Source organism: Sorex fumeus, unplaced genomic scaffold (genome assembly GCF_029834395.1).
Source record: "Sorex fumeus unplaced genomic scaffold, SorFum_2.1 ptg000008l, whole genome shotgun sequence".
Taxonomy (NCBI): Eukaryota; Metazoa; Chordata; class Mammalia; order Eulipotyphla; family Soricidae; genus Sorex; species Sorex fumeus.
The window spans coordinates 79,881,631-79,894,392 of record NW_026606065.1 but is presented as its reverse complement, the minus strand read 5'-3'; positions in this window follow the sequence as shown (position 1 = coordinate 79,894,392).

The following is a 12,762-nucleotide window of genomic DNA, read 5'->3' as shown; positions in this document are numbered from 1 at the left end:
TGAACAACTAAATGGGCCACGTTAAGACAAAACAAGCCCCTTAAATACACCAAACTTCGGCAGAAAGATGGGACAAAACCCCACAACAATAATCTCTCAACATCAATGGGCTAAACGCACCAGGTAAAAGACAAAGAGTGGCAAGATTGATCAGAAAATTGAACCCAACATTCTGCTGCCTGTAAGTAATACAACTGAATAGTTAGAGCAAACAGATTCAAAGCCGAAGGCTGGAAAACAATTCTGCAGACAAACAGAAAAGAAAGAAAGAAAAGGCCCTCCCGTTGATCGTCGATTTGCTCGAGCAGGCCCAGTAACGTCTCCATTGGAGACTTTGTTGTTACTGTGTCTGGCATGTCGAATACTCTCGGTAGCTTGCCGGGCACTCCGAGAGGGGCGGAGGAATCGAACTCGGGTCGGCCATGTTGGCTGCTTGTAAGGCGAACGCCCTACCCGCTGTGCTATCGCTCCAGCCCGCAGAACTACCTCAAAATATCTGGGGTGGCCATTCTGGGGTATCAGACCATATTGATTTCAGACTAAAGAAGGTTATAAGAGACAGTGAAGTTCATTTCTTATTGATGAAGAAATCTGTACATCAGGAAGAACTACACTCCTAAATGTACATGCACCTAATGAGGGATCAGAAAACTACTTAAAGCAACTATTCATAGACTTGAAGAAAGATATCTATAGAAACACAATTCTAGTGGGAGATTTCAACACTGCTTTATTACCACTCGATAGATCCAGACTCAAGCTTAGCAAGGACATACTTTATCTGAGGGAAGAAATGGAAGAAAGGGGCTTTGTAGATATATACAACACACTTCATCCTCAGAAAGCTGAATACATATTCTTCTCAAGTGTGCATGAACAATCTCTAAGACAGACCACAAAAACAAACTAGGCCACAAAACAAACCTCTATAAAATTAAGAAGATAGAGATTGTATCAATGATCTTCTCAGATCATGATGCACTGAAAATAGAAGTGAATCACACACAGAAATAGGAAAACAAGTCAAACACATGGAAACTAAACAGCTTACTATTGAATAACGGGTGGCTTAGAAAGCAAATCAAAGAGGAAATCAAAAGATTCCTGGAAATGAACGAAAATGAGAACATGAGTTACCAGAACTTATGGGACATGGCAAAAGCTGTGCTAAGAGGAAAGTTTATAGCCCTATAAGCATTCCGCAGGAAGAGCAAGCCCACATAAGTAACCTAACCTCACAGATTAAGATCTTGGAGAATGACCAACAAAAGTATCCTAACCCAGGCAGGAGGAAGGAAATAATAAATTCTAGAGCAGAAATGAACAAGATGGAAGCACAAAAAACAATCCAAATGATCAATGAAAACAAGAGCTGGTTCTCTGATCGATAAACAAGATCGATAAACCTCTAGGCAGAAATCTCCATGACATTGAAGATAAAAGCATCCTTAAGGATGAAACACCACTGACCAAGCAAATGGAAACAAGCATAAACAAATGGGAATACATTAAACTAAGAAACTTCTGCACCACAAAAGAAACAGTGACTAAAATACAGAAAGAGTCCATGAAATGGGAAAAAATATTTACCCAATATCCATCAGATAGGGGTTTAATACCCAGGATATATAAGACACTGGCAGAACTTTACAAGAAAAAACCTCTAAACCCATCAAAAAGGGGGAGAAGAAATGAACAGAAACTTCCTCCATCGCCTCTTTTGCAAACCACAACACCCAATAAGAGAGAGAGAACAAAAGGGAATGCCCTGCCACAGAGGCAGGGTGGGATGGGGGAGATGGGGGGTGGGAGGGATACTGGGAACTGTGGTGGTGGGAAATGGGCACTGGTGGAGGGATGGGTATTTGATCATTGTATAATTGAAACCCAAGCACAAAAATGTGTAAGTCTGCAACTGTACCTCATGATGTCTCACTACTAAAAATTTTTTAAAAAAACTTGTAAGTCCAAAACTGTACCTCATGGTGTTTCACTAATAAAATTTTTTTAAAAAATCAAAAAAGAAAAAGAAGAGAAATTCAAGGCACATGAAAAAATGCTCCACATCGCTAATCATCAGGAAGATGCAGATCAAATCAACAATGAGGTGTCATCTTACACCACAGAAACTGGCACACATCAATAAGAACAAAAACAGCCAATGCTGGCACAGATGTGGGAAGAAAGGGACTCTCGTTCATTGTTGGTGGGAATGTCGACTGGTCCAGCCTTTTTGGAAAACAATATGGACATGTTGCCAAAAACTAGAATGACCCAGTAATGCCACTCATGAGAATATATCCCAGAGATGCAAAAAAAAAAAAAAACAAGAAATGACATCTGCATTTGTATGTTGCAGCACTGTTCACAATAGCCAGAATATGGAAAAAACCAGAGTTCCCAAGAACAGACGACAGGTTAAAGAAACTTTGGTTTAATCTACACAATGGAATACTATACAGCTGTTAGAAAGATGAAATTTGCATATAATGGATGTACATGGAGAGTATCATGCTAAGTGAAATGAGTTAGAAAAAAGGGGACAGATATAGAAATGACTGCATTCACTTGTGGAATATAAAGAATAATAATATTCTTCACCTAAGGACAATAGAGATAAGGGCCAGGAGGATCATGCCACAGTTTGAAAGATGGTGTCACGTGCTGGGGGAAAGGCAGTTGAAACGGAGAAAGAACCATTAAGTAAATGATGATTGGAGGGACTTCCCAGAATGAGAGATATGTGCTGAAAGTAAACCAAGGACCAAACATGATGGCCTCTTAGTATCTGTATTGCAAATCATAATGTCCAAAATTAGAGAGAGGTAAGAAGGATAGTACCGGCCACAGAGTCAGGGAGTGAGATGGGGTGGGGGTGGCAGGAGGGACACTGGGAACAATGGTGGTGGAAAATGTGCACTGGTAGAGGGATGGGTACTAAAGCGCTCAGTCGAACATTCAGTTGAAACGTAATCATGCAAGTTTGCATCTCATGGTGACCCAATAAAATTTATATTTAAAAAATGTGTTGCCAGAAAATTGGACGGCTACATGCAAAAAAGTGGGCTCAGATCTCTGCCTAACACCATGCACAAAAGTAAGATCAAAATGGATTTATGACCTCAACATCAGACCAGAATCCATAATGTATAGTGAAGACAAAGTCGGCAAAACTCTCCATGATATTGAAGCTAATGGTATCTTCAAAGATGTCACGCCACTGACTGAGCAAGTGAAAACAGAGATGCTTCTGCACCTCAAAAGAAACAATGACCAAAATACAAAGACAGCCTACAGAATGGGAAAGGATATTCACCAAATACACATCCGACAAGGGGTTGATATCAAGGATATACAAGGTACTGGTTAAACCACACAAGAAGAAATCACCCAACCCCATCTAAAAATGGGGTGAGGAAATGAACAGAAACTTTCGCAAAGAAGAAATTCGACTGGCAAAAAGGCACATGAGAAAATGCTCTACATCACTAATCATCAGAGAGATGCAGATCAAAACCACAATGAGATATCATTTCACACCACAGAGACTGGCCCACATCCACAAGAACAAAAGCAACCGGTGCTGGCGCGGATGTGGCGAGAAAGGGACCCTCCTTCACTGCTGGTGGGAATGCCGGCTGGTCCAACCCTTTTGGAAAACAGTATGGACGATTCTCAAAAAATTAGAATTTGATCTCCCATTTGACCCAGCTATAGCACTCCTGGGAATATATCCCAGAGAGACAAAAAGGTATAGTCGAAGTGACATATGCAATTGTTTGTTCATTGCAGCACTCTTTACAATAGCCAGAATCTGGAAAAAACCTGAGTGCCCAAGAGCAGATGACTTGGTACATTTACACAATGGAGTACTATGTAGCTGTTAGAAAAGATGAAGTTATGAAATTTACATACAAGTGGTACTACATGGAAAGTATCATGTTAAGCGAAATGAGTCAGAAAGAGCGGGATAGACACAGAAAGATTGCATTCATCTGGGGAACATAAAGCAACAAAAAGGGAGACTAACACCCAGAAATGGCTGAGATTAGTACCAGGAATTTTGCTCCATGAATGGAAGGCCAGCCACACATTCTAGGTGAAAAGGAAGCTCAGATAGAGAAGAGAGCACCAAATGAAGAGTGTTGTGAGGACCCTCCCAAGGTGGGAGAAGCATGCTAAAAGTAGTCTATAGACCAAACATGCTTGCCACTCAATGCCTCTCTTGCAAAACACAATACCCAAAAGAAGAGAGAGAGAACAAGGGGGAATACCCTGCCACAGAGGCAGGATGGGACAGGGGGGATGGGGGGTGGGGGGGATTCTGGGACTCATGGTGATGGATGACGGGCACTGGTGGAGGGATGGGCACTTGATCATTGTATAACTGAAACCCAAGCACAAAATTTGTAAGCCTATAACTGTACCTCATGGTGTTTCACTAATAAAAAAAGAAAAAAAAAGACAGAAAAAAAATGTGTTGCCAGGTCTTAAGATGATATACAATGAAAACCATAAATGTAATTATTAACTGAAAGGGAAAATATGAAAAAGTTTACATGCAGCATGAGTACAACTATACCACATTCTATACAATGAAAATCTGTATAAACAAAACATCTCAGTGATTCCCAAAGGTTAGCAGGAAACATGACTAGGAGAGCACAAAAAGTGCCATTTTATTGAAAATCAGTTTCCAGTTTTATCCATGCTTTGAATACAAGAGAGCATAAAATAGGAATTCAGGAAGGAGTTCCAAAACAAAGATGCTTCAAATAGAGCCCAGAACTTTCCTAAGAAAATAGAGTATTAATGGACAGAAGGAATAAAATCTGGATTTAGACAGTACTAAAAAGAATGTGGTGTTTTACTCGAATAGGAAACGTCCTCAGGAACCAAGAGTTTGGGGATAGGCTGGTCATTCTGACAATGTAGACTAGTCAGAGTCCAGAAATTCTTCCCAAACCTAGTGTACTTTGTAATTTTGAAATCAAGAATAGCTTTATGTGCCCAGAGATCAATGACTAGCTTTCATTACAAAGAAGTAATCTGTAAGATTACTACTTTATTCCCCAGGAGACATATCCCCAAGATATTTAAATATGAATAAGTTTACAGTTATTTCTAGAGATCAAGTCATTAATAATTATTATAGGTTTAATGAATGTATCTTTCACTTAAGAATCACCCATATAAACCTCATATGATAATTCAATTATAAGCCACTTCTAATGTTCAATAAAATTCAAATTAAATTTAAAACATTTCAGTGTTTCTCATATATATGTATATATGGGAGTTTTAAGTACCACTTTTTGATTCTGTAAGATTTTGCCCAAATCATGAACATGTTCAAGGTAGTTAAAAGAAGAGCACATGAACAGCCACATGATCATCTAAAGTCACCAAATTTTAACACTGTGGCAATATATTCTTATTCTCTCTTGCTTACTCTGTGCTTATATGTAATATTTTTATCTTCCTGATCCACTTGTAAGTAAATTGCATACTTTACTCACTTTTCCCTAAATACATTAGCATCATCTCTTAGGTTAAAATTAAAGGCATTCTTCTGTGAGAATAAACTACTTCAAAACACTACTACCCAACAACTGTGGGTGGAAGTATGAAGAAAAAGGAAGTTTCCTACACTCTTAGTGTGAATTTAAATTAGTCCAGCCTCTGTGGATTACAGTATGAAAAACTCCCAAAATATTAGAACTGGTCTACCATATGGTATAAAAATTCTACTCCTAGATATTTAATAAAAAAATTAAGTTAAAAAGATACATTCACAACTACATTTGTTGAAGTGCTACTATTACAAAATGGGCCTAATGATATACAAATGAATAAAGAAACTGACACAGTGGAATACTATTTAGCCCTAAACTAAAAAAACAGAAATTTTCCCCTTTTTTGAGAATAATGGAAATTATGGACATAAATAGAATTTTAGGAGGCCAAGTCTTTAGTGAAGTCAGAAGGAGAATGACAAGGGACTATCTCACTTACAAAGACAAACAAAGATTGATAACAGACAAAGTCAACAGAAGCAAACAGCTTATGAACTGTGTTTACCAAATAAGGTATGGAGAGTGGAAGTGTTCTGAGTAGATTGTGAAGCAAAGATTGGTACTTTAGGAAGTATATGTTGTATAATAACATACTTTTGAAAGATGTGAAACTGTACCCCTAAAATACACACTGTTGAGTAAACTAATGTTTTTGCAATTAAATAAAAATACATTTTTCTATACCAGTTCTCCACCAGAGATAACATGGTCTTCTGTGGCTCCCCCAGGGATTTTGAGGGGTAGTGGGGGGGTGGTACAGGTGAAGATTATATAACTGAGGATCTGCGGGTAGGGCGTTCGCCTTACACGCGGCCAACATGGCTGACCCGAGTTCGATTCCTCCGCCCCTCTCGGAGAGCCCGGCAAGCTACCGAGAGTATTCGATATGCCAGACACAGTAACAACAAAGTCTCCAATGGAGACGTTACTGGGCCCGCTCGAGCAAATCGACGATCAACGGGAGGGCCTTTACCTTTACCTTTACCTAAACTAGGTGACCAATCAGTGGAACAGGGGGCCAGAGGAAGGAAACAAAGTTGAAAGGAGGCAATGATTGGAAAACAGTTGAAAAACACTATTCTATACAATAATGATATATTTTCACACTTACTGAAATCAGTATCAATAATAGAGAAAAATACTAATTTCACCAATTTCTAAGAATATCTTAACTAACTTGGAAGTTCATTTTCAGACCTAGAATCTGAACAAGATCAAGGGAATGAACTGAACTGTTTCTCCCTTTTGGTCTCTTAATATTAAATAGCCCCCTTCCTTAATTTTTTAATTTTCTTATTGAATCATCGTGAGAAACATAGTTACAAAGTTGTTCATGATTTGGTTTCAGTTATACAATGTTCCAACACTGTTTCCTCCACCAATGTACATTTCTATCACCAAAGTTCTCTGGTTTCCTCCCACCAGCCCCCACTCCAGTCTGCCTCTACAGCAAGAATTATCTTCTTTCTCTCACTCTCTTTTCCTCTGGGCATCATTATTTTCAATACCAGTACTGCTTTTATTTTTATAGCATTGATTTCTTTTTACCTTAGACCAGGCCAATCATTGTAGACTATCCCACACAATAAAACTGGTATTTCCTTAATAAAGTCAACTAAAAATTTGTTTCAAGATTGTTACTGTCACTGTCCTCCCTTTGTTTATTGATTTTGCTCGAGCGGGCCCAGTAACATCTCCATTGTGACATTACTGTGTTTGGGATATCAAATACATCACAACGAGCTTGCCAGGCTTTGCTGTGCAGGCTATATACTCACCGTAGCTTGCAGGGCTCTCCGAGAGGGGCAGAGGAATCAAACCTGGGTTCAGCCAGGTGAAAGGCAAATGCCCTACCCACTGTGCTATTGCTCCAGCGCCCCCCCACCTCCCATCCCCCCACCCCTTCAACGCCATGCTGCCCGCCACCTTTGCCTGTTTCAAGATTACAGATGCAATATTTTGTACTGATTTTGTAGAATCGGGATGCACCCAAGGCCCATTGACACACTGTAAGAAATAAAAAGCTTGCTTGAATCAGATGATCCTGTGTCCATGTCTCCATTGCAAAGGTTCATTTTGCTATTTGTAAACGGAAAGTTATCTTAAGCAGTGACTCAGCAAAACCAGATGAATATCCTTCTCCTTGATAACTTTGCCAATTAACTTTAACATTTAATATCCACTAGGTTGCAAGATAATGATTTTCTATCCTCATTATTCTTTCTGGTAACATATCAAAGTTTTTGTTGCATTATTCTTTCAAGGATACAGAACAATAGCTGCCATGTAAGAGTGCAAATCTTCTGTGGGGTTTGGTAGAAGACACAAATCTAGGCAGATATTAGACATTTGGCTAGAAAGCATGGAAATATTCCAATTTTCCCACACAGCTTCCTGCAACATACAGGACAATTAGTTCTCAGATTTTGTGTTGATTGACAGCACTGCTGTCTGAATTACTTGTGAAGATTTCATTATTAGATTTAATAAGGATAAACATAACTTTAAAAAGAACCTATAACTTCATTATTCTTGAAACCCAGTGTTAAGATTCTAGAAAGCTGTAGAAAGTAAAAAATAAATAAATAAAAATAAATAGCCTTGTTCCAGATCATGAAAACACTCAGCAAGTGATAGAGTACCCTAACTTCCAATGTGCTGTGAGCAATACAATTTTAACAATTGTTTTCCAATTTGTCTTCATTTCCTTTCTTTTATTTCCTTTCTTTTCTGACTTCTTTTGTGCACAGACTACCTGGGGTAGAGTTTACCTATTGGTAAACTTTCCTGCAAAGTATATTACTCTATAATTTGTGAGTCCCTGTAACTTTCTTGAAAATCAGCCAGAAATTGCTACGAGTGCAGAATTCAATAACTTGAAAACTATGTTCAAAGAGAAGAGAATTCAATTTCATTAAGTGTGAGCATGGCTTATCGATCCTTCAATAGATTCAGGCATGGGGCTGGAGCAATAGTACAGTGGGTAGTACATTTGCCTTGCATGTAGCTGATCCAGGTTTGATCCCAGGCATCCCATATGGTCCGCCAAACACTGCCAGGAGTGATTCCTGAGTGCAGAGCAAGGAGAAAACCCCAAATATTGTCCGGTGTGACTCAGAAAGCCAAAAAAATAGATTCAAGCATAATATACACTTATACTGTGTCAAACCAAGAACTAAAATATCCTGCCTCTCTGACATTAAAATCAACTGTTGGAATGGTATTTCTAGAAATGCCTCCAGAACTGCTTAACAATTTTTTTCATTCTTAACAAATCTCATCAAATCTGCCTGAATCAATAAAGAGTCCTTTTATTCTGGGTTTGTAGCCATTTTTCCCAAGAGAGCCTTTTGAAATATTCCAGAAATTAGGGTTATTTTATTTTATTTTTATTTATTTATTTTGCTTCTTGGGTCTCACCCAGAGATACACAGGTGTTATTCCTGGCTTTGCACGCAGGAATTACTCCTGGCGGTGCTTAGAGAACCATATGGGATGCTGAGAATTGAACCTGGGTGAGTCGTGTGCAAGGCAAACACTCTACCTGCTGTACTATTTCTCCAGCCCCTAGGGTTATTTTAGTCAACAATCTGTAACAACCTCATGGATTAAATGCATAGCCCATTGATTTTCATTGGTACTTTAATCAAATTTGACAAATAAAATATTTCTCTGGGCTGGAGCAATAGCACAGTGGGTAGGGTATTTGCCTTGCACATGGGTGACCCGGGTTTGATTCCTCCATCCCTCTCGGAGAGCCCAGCAAGCTATCAAGAGTATCCTGCCTGCACAGCAGAGCCTGGCAAGCTCTCTGTGGTGTATTCAATATGCCAAAAACATTAACAACAAGTCTCACAATGCAGATGTCACTGGTACCCACTCGAGCAATAGATGAACAATGGGAGGACATTGAACAGTGCTACAGTGCTATAACATTTCTCTGCTACAAATAGTAGATATGAGTTTAAGTAACTCTAGCTAGTTAAGCAACACTGAGAAAGGTCTCTAAAATTTAAGTCCCTTCATTTCTATGTAATTGGGTCACATAAGTATAAAACTATTTTATAAATCACTGATTCCCTTCACTGTTTTTTTCATTTTATTTCTAAAATATATGCATATACATGTTTATTTTTCTTAAATCTATTGCTCAAATCATAGTGAGTCTTGCTTATGATGAATAATATCCTAGGATAAAGTTGGACTTTGACCCAATGACAATGTCAATAATACAAAGTTGATGCTGCCCCTAATAATTCTCTTAGGTGCACAATTACTTCCATTAAGCATCAGACTAGTCAGAAGGGGCTTTAGAAAATGTAAGAAAAATTAAGTGTGAAGAGTCAAGTTAAACCACTGAATCTCAAGTAAAGATCTCTGTAGAAGTGATGCTTTAATAAAAATCAATGTATTTTTTACCATTCCATAATGTTAAAATTACCTAAAACAAAAGTGCTCAGAATTAAACCTAACATGGATCTTTAAGTCTTAGATTTAAGTTTTCAAGTTTTGCCTCTCTTCATACAACCTTCAAAATGATTCTTGCAAATTCCCTCTTGAAATGCTTTTAGAGTAGGTAATTACCCTCATATGTTTGGTAATATCACACATCATTACTCTTCATTATCCTGTTTTATTGAACAGAATATCTAACCAAAAATCAGGGGCTTCACTACCATACTATGTCCACTGAGACCAGTTTAGTTGTGACTGATTTTAATGTATTAGGTATTTCTATAAAGAATTTTTATTTGGGAGCCATACCTGTCTGTAACTATTCTCAGGAGTCACTCCTGGTGAACTTGAGGAACCATATATGGCAAAAGAGATCAAAGTCTGCATATGAGGCAGGAGACTTACCTGTGTGCTATTTCCCAAGCCTATTCTATAAAGAATTTTTAATGCCCCCATAACTACAAAGAGTCAAAATGGAAGAAAATATTACAAAGTACAGAGTACGTAAGTGAATCCACAGAAGGCAGACATTTTCTTTATTCTAAAATTTAATCTTTTGTATTAGTGAGAGCTCTGTTATAGGGGAAAATGTTCCTGACTTTAGTTTTCATCAGTTCTTCATTTAATCATTGGCTCAATGTCTCTTTTCTCTTTTGCTAAATAATAACCTATCAAAAGGCAAGGATTTTATCTTGTCATAGCCATCTGCCAAATGCTAGGTAAAATTCTAAGCACATAACAAAATCAATATCATTTTACTGAATGAATTAATGAATAAAAATGGAAGAATCATAATTACAGAAAACATCACAGAAGCCTTGACTCAGACAGGGAATCCTCAGACTTTTCTCTCAGGGATATGAAACAGAATTCACTTTTCTCTTCTCCTTACTCTATCTATAACATTTGAATAGTACTTCAAGCAATTTTAGCACTTTGAGGTTCCCGAGGGTCATCCCTAGCACCAGTCACTCTCTTGGGATTAAGTGATAGCATAAAAGACTAGAGTTCATGTTTAGCATGTAGAGGACACAGGTTTATACACAGGTATATTCTCCAGCACCCCCATGATCTTGAGCATAGCCAGGAAGAGACCTGTAAGCGTCAATCTAGGAGTAGACACCCAAGCACTGTTTGGTGTTTCCCCAACCCCAAGAAAGAGAGAGAGACAAAGACGGAGAAAGACAGACACAGACAGACACAGAACAAAGCAGAATAAAAACAAAGATAGTAAAGATAATTTCTCTCTCGACTATGAATATGGCTTTTATTACCTCTCTTGACACTTTCAATTTGACTGCATGAGAGATTCTGTGAGCAAATACATGCTTTTCTGGGGCTAGAGAGAGTTCAGTGCACAGGGCATTTGCCTTGCATGCTCCTGACCCAGGTTCAATCCTTGAAACCCCACATGGTCCATTGAGCCCCAGAAGGAGTGATCCCTGAGGGCAGAATATAAGCAAACCCTAAGCACAGCTGAATGTGTCTCAAACAAACCAAATAAAGAAAGAATTTCTTTATACCAACCAAATGCTCTGATTCATCAGTACCCAAATAAAAATTATCCAAAAATTAAAATCAACTCTTATACAAATTGCTAGGATTAGGTCAGAATCAGAGACTAAGTTTTCAGTACCTCTAGACAGCTATCATGTGAGATGCCAGCGGTGAATGGGAAGTCCAGAATTTCTAATGTTTGATCTTGATAATAATAAACTGGAGTTTCTTCAAGTTTAATTATTTATTATAATTACAAATCAGAAAAACTTTAATCTATTATAAAGAGTATACCTCACAAATAGCCACACTCAAGACATTTTTTGGACAGAGTATAGAGGAAAGGGTGTAGAACTTACATGCCCTCTCAAATATACCATCTTCCTAACACTTCTGATGTTTCCACTCATCTGGAAAGTTCCCCACATGATCGTTAGAGGTTTTAGATGGAAGTTCTGTTTTATAAGCACTTCACATTGATTCTGGTTCACACTATCATTTGCTTACACTTGGATGTGGCTTATTCAGCACAGCTGAAGCACCTGCATTAAAGTGTTAAATCATTGGCCATTGGTGACTGAATTTGGTCTTTCCCATCTCGATGGAGTTGAGGTTCCAAGCATCAAGTCTTTCTGGTAACCATCTGTCTCCTGAAACTATTAGAGTCCGATATTAAGAGTCACTATATTAGCATTAACTCAAGTTGACTGAAAAGAGAACGAATTATTTTAATAATTAAAGATTTTAGGACCTCTGCTCCAGGAACTGGGATAAAGAATATATTTATTATATGGTACTCACTTTAATATGGTAGTTAGTTGTACCACCAAAGATTCTCTGGAAGGAAACATAGCCCCTTCTGAGCTAAAATCCATTGTTAAAGTGCAACATAGAAGAGCCTTTTACTACTCCACAGTGCCAATATTATACAAGGTTTTTTAAATTTTATGACTCCATAAATGCAATATGCACTTACCACTGGGAACATGTTTGAAAGATAATTCAAGAGGACTTACACCTTATATTCCTCATTTCTTCCTTAAAATTTTCAATACTGTGTGGGCTAGAGCGATAGCATAGCAGTAAGGCATTTGCCTTGCACACGGCCAGCCCAGGCGAGCTGGGTTCAATTCCTCTGCCCCTCTCGGAGAGCCTGGCAATCTGTCAAGAGTATCTCACCCCCATGGCAAAGCCTGGCAAGCTCCCCATGACGTATTTGATATGCCAAACTCAG